The 5,472-nt window shown below is 34.2% G+C and overlaps 1 pseudogene; it reads left to right on the plus strand.

The window, feature by feature from the left end:
* The first annotated feature begins 530 nt into the window (after positions 1-530).
* On the plus strand, positions 531-2,522 carry LOC149165022 (delta-aminolevulinic acid dehydratase, chloroplastic-like; annotated as a pseudogene).
* The last annotated feature ends 2,950 nt before the right edge of the window (positions 2,523-5,472 follow it).

Consider the following 5,472-nt stretch of genomic DNA (forward strand, 5'->3'; position numbering starts at 1 on the left):
GGTGGAAACCAACAAAAGATAACATGACAACGTTAAACCATGTCTCAAAATAACAAAAACGAGTTATTGAATGCAATATAAAAACCCTATTAATCTAAGAAATTAACTGACCTCTATAAGAAATTATCGGGCTGACTCATATTCTCCACTATGATAGGGAACCCCATAGTTTGAAGACCCAATTCCACTGTCCAAATTGCACCACTTTCCAGGTTACCTTTTGAAAGAAATCCACCATCCTTATCAAGCACCTACATAATTTAGAAGGTAATAAACAATTATACTTGACTGTCAAGTATACAATGATATTTTTGTTTTTTTAGCTGTTGGAAGAAGCAATTTGTTAGTTGGAGAAAAACAATCACTGCATGGATGGACAATACAGAAAGAATCATAAGAAGATCAGAATTGCAAATGTAATTCCTCAGTATATCAGAATGGAAACGTAATATTTTAAAACATCTGTAAACACCAAGAATGGAATGTCAAGTTAAAGTAACATATATATGTTTTTATTTTCTTGGTAGCCAATGTTGAAACATCCTTGTCACAACCACAAATCAGCTACTCTGAGAGATGCCTTCCAGGAAACAACTATATCTCCTGCAAATTTTATCCTTCCCCTTTTCATTCATGAAGGTTAGTGAACAATTTGTTGCTTTTGTATTTTTGATATAAAACAATTTGTTGCTATGGTATCTTTGATATAATAAATATTTGAGGTAATCCCCATGTAGATTGTTTAATTTGATTCTTATTTCTCTAACAAGCACACAAAACATCCTTTTTCTAAATCAGAGTTGTTGTTCTTTTTCAATTAACAGGGGAAGAGGATAGCCCAATAGGAGCAATGCCAAGTTGTTTCAGGCTCGGTTGGTGGAATGGATTGATTGAAGAGATTTTGCAAGACTACATTCTAAGAATGTTAATTTCTAATGGATATTTTCTATTAAATGGTCATGCTTTCATATTCATGCATGATTAGCTGGTCACTTTGTTAGAATATTCAAGTTATTTTGTTCACAACATTTTTTCCCATTCAGTTTCACCTTTTTGACACTGTTGAATCTAAGGTCAAATTCATTGGTATTATGCAGGTATATAAGGCTCGCAATGTTGGTGTTAATAGTGTGGTGCTTTTCCCTAAAATTTCTAATGCTTTGAAGGTTTGAATGTTCAGTATTTTTCTGTGCATGGTCTTTTCTTTTCTTTTTCTGGTTAGCAATGTCTGAACCAAAACACTGTTTTAATCAATCACCCACAGGGGATGAAGCCTACAATGAAAATGGGCTTGTACCTAGAGCCATAAGAATTCTCAAGGACAAGTATCTCAATCTATTAAGCTTTGGATCTCAATGTGTTGACCATCACACTTTAATTCTTCTTCAAAACTTGACATGGTGTATAATATGTAGGGCACAAAGAATTTACTCTTCTTTGTTAGTAGGTGATTTACACTAATGTTGCTTCGGATCCATACTTTTCTGGTGGGTATGATGTAATTTTTAGAGAAGATGGTAACCCTTATAATTACTTAATTTGTTATCTTTCCATTTCTATGTTTATTACTTTTCCCTTGGGATGTAACTTTTAGTTTTTCTACATCTGCATGTTTTTTTTAGGGGTGATTATGAATGATAAAACAATCCATCAGCTGTGTAAGTAGGTTGTTTCCCGGGTAAATCTTCTTCCCTCATGTTCTTTCACTTCATTTATTGTGCATTTTTTTCAAACCTTCTTGTTGACTTTTATTTTACTTACTCTTATTCCCTTATTGCATAGCACTAGTGATTTTCAAATGGTATGTCAAGAGAGGCTTAGGTAGGAGTTGATGTTGTAATTCCAAGTGATATGATGGATGGGCGTGTTGAAGCCATTCGAGTTGCACTAGATAGAGAAGGTTTTCAAGATGTGTCTATTATGTCATATACAACAGAGTACCTTCTTCACCTTTCATTAAACCATCTCATTATTGTTGTTACACTTACTTCCTACTCTTAACTGTAGAATGTGAAATTTCAATAAAGACGTATGGAGATCACAGTTCCATGAATGTTATGAGCTTGTGACTTTAAACAGATATGCAAGTGCATTATGGACCTTTCAGAAAATCTCTTCATTCTAACCCACAAATTGGAGACAAGAAAATATATGATGTCTTACCATTTTCTAAGTTTCATTTGGTATGATGTAAGAATTCAGAATTACTTTTAAATGATACTTCGATCTAATTCAACTTCAATAAGTAGTTATATGATGAACCCTAGAAACCACTAAGAAGCTCTTATTGAAGATGGTACTGATGAAGACAAGGGAGTCGATATTCTAATAGTATGCATGCTTCTGTTGTGTGTTTTTCCCTAACAAACATGATCTTGTTACTCTTTTTCACTTTCAAGCTCTCTATTGTGAGATTCAAATGCGCTTAATGTTTTAAAAGATAGGTCAGGCGAATTATGCCTTATTTGGATGTGATCAGGATTCTTCGAGACAACTCGTAATTATTGATATCTGCATACTAGGTAGCATGGATGCACCTATATAATTATTGATTAATTTGACTAGAATTCCTATGCTTCACAGCACATCATATTAGGAAACATTTACACTTCCCCCCAAGGAATTTATGCTAATTTCCAAGTTCAAATTATTGACAATAGTTTGAAAATGGTTGAACATTGTGGGAGAACACATAACAAGGTCTTAACGACTTGTGGTGTTATTCTTTTTTCATTTTTGTTAACCATAATCTTATGGGAATGATCCTCTTCCTTCAATCACTGTGAGGAACCAAGCCCAATGTGAGGAATCAATCCCGCTTGTCTCTACCATTCATCAAGGTAAAGAGTGGGTCATATCACATACAAAAGCACTTAGATATGTTTACATTGCATGCTTGGTTATTTAATAAATCAGAGATAGATGAACCAACAAGAAAAAATACTTTCTCATGAATGTTTGTAGCTTTGAAAGGATACATAAATATTAATGACCATGAATACTAAAGCATACTGCATGTAAACTTCCATGAGATAAGAAACAATTTGATTGAAAATCCATGGGGTATCAACATCTCTTCCTGACAAAAGAGGGCAATAGCTTTAAACGGAAAATTTCTCAGTTTCAAAGTTACCAATATAATATAATTTGAACCTGAATAGATGAGTCCTAAGTCAAAATTTTCGTAGAGAATCAAATCAAATATTAAACCCAACCAAACCATTACATTTATACTTTGCAAGAGAAACCATCAAAGGGTAACAAAATTTGAAATGAGTCAAACAAATTGGTCTTATTTTTTAAACTAATATGACTTGTGATGCTAGTATACAAACCACAGTTCAAATATTAGATACATTAGACTATTTAGACACAATATTCCAGGATCTCAAGGAATTTTACATCTCTGTTTCCTTCATGAAATGAATGAGGTGGAAGCAATTGGCTAGATTCAGAAGATTCACTGAGAGAGAGACATTGCTTCAGAAAACAAGAAACTTCGTATTAGAATCGTGATGAGATAATTGATATAAGAAAAACTAAAATGTACCCAGATATGCTGAAAAGAATCATTCTGTTACCTTGGGTGCTACAATGGCCTTGTTCCAAGAACTGAAGATTTCCAATTTAGAAGATCTGCAAACTACTAAAATAAATGCAATCAGGTTGGTGTTGTAAAACATCTGATAAATTCCAAGAAGGCAGACTCCCAAGGTGAAGGGACAGGAAGAGGCATCAACACCCAAATAAATGTGAACATTAACATTCTTATTAGTGATATTATTATTAAAAATAAGTGCTAATATGAGGGCTAGATGGTTAAACAATCATAGAAGTTCTATTATGTTATAAGTGATGTATATGAGAGATGGTAAAGTGAGAGACTGGTATGTGTCTTTGTGCTTGTGAGCAGCCTACATTGGGCTAACCATCTGAGGTAAATTTGTTGTGGCATTCAAAAATGTTTGTTATTCTGTCCACTCTCATGCTTATGTTAAATGTGAGTGTACTTGTAAAAACTAACAGTGGTATCGGAGCAATTACTAACTAATGGAAAACCCAAGTTTGATGCTAAGAGTTGGTATGTGTCTTTGTGTTTTTAATAGCTGAAGGTTAAATTAAGAAAAAGTAAAATGACTTTAGTAGGCAACAAAATATAAAAATTCAAGTCAATTTTAAATTTTAGAAAGGGAAAATGAGGAGACTTTGATTAGGTGACATACAGAGACATTGGAAACAGATACCAAAGTTCTAGAAGTGCCAAAAACTGAAGAATCAATGATGTGTGTAAGTCAAAACAATTTGTATTTTGCGATCATAGCTTGTATTTCAGCAGCAATGGAAAGTGGTGGCACTCTACAATGTACACGATTACTTGTTTTAGATATGGCTCTCTTGTGGCATCTTGGAATTACTTCTATGACTGTAAAATATCCTATCTCCTCTCTCTTTATTATGCATTGCACTTTACCAGTCTGTTTTCCATGGTTGTTGGCTTTCTCATCAAGTCAAACTTTTCGTTTGGACTTTGGAGAAAGTAATTACCCATATTTCACATGTTTCAAGGCTACATGGTACCGTGTAAAGGGTCCAATCAATCATCGAGAGTAAACGATCCAATCAATTGTTCAAAGTTCCAAGATATCTCAAGTCAAAGGTTAGAGATATAATTGAGTTCTATATTATTCAAAGCTTATAAAGTTTTAAAAACTTGCCAAAATGCTATTGGCAATGGAATATATAAAAATTTCAGCACACCATACAACAGATTCTAGTGCCCAGCAAAGCGAATGTCCAATGTTTTCATCAACAGTACCCAACAAATAAATAATTGCTTTTGTTCCTCAGAGTATGGTGACATATGACACCAATGGCGTCAAAGAGTTAAAGGCAAGAAGAAATATTTTCAACATTGCCCAGTGATAGCAATGTTGAGACTGAAGACGAGCAGTGTGATGTCAATAATTGCTTTCCACATCCAATTCCACATAATATCATTGATTCCCTAGCCCAAGAAACAAGATTCTAAAACTGTACTTCAAAAACAATGGGATTAGCACCAAAACCATGATAAAGTCAAAACAAGTAAATGTCAGCTGGAAAAGGCCAGCAGCACGTGGTTTTTCTAGAATGGAGGGGAGTCAAAAATACTTTAAGATTTTTTAATATTGTTTTGTGTTATCAATGGGGTCTTGGTTGGTAAAGCAGGTGTGTTAAATACACCTTACCAAGGTTTAAATCCCTCGTTACATGTTTCACCCCTCAAGTTAGGCTCTGACTTGAGGTAACTAATTCTAGTTAGCACATCCATTAAATCGTGACTGATGCAATGTTTCCCTAATCTTGCTGTCATCAGCTCCTTTCCATCTCCTCTCACCTTTCCTCTTGCTTTTCCTTCACTAACTTGTTCAGTGTTGCCACCTCTCACCTCTTTTTCCTTTCCTCACTTGTTCAGCATGACCACCTCATGTC

This window comes from Pinus tabuliformis, chromosome 5_1 (assembly GCF_031772625.1).
Source record: "Pinus tabuliformis cultivar Carrire ecotype Pingquan chromosome 5_1, CPIR1, whole genome shotgun sequence".
Classification (NCBI taxonomy): Eukaryota; Viridiplantae; Streptophyta; class Pinopsida; order Pinales; family Pinaceae; genus Pinus; species Pinus tabuliformis.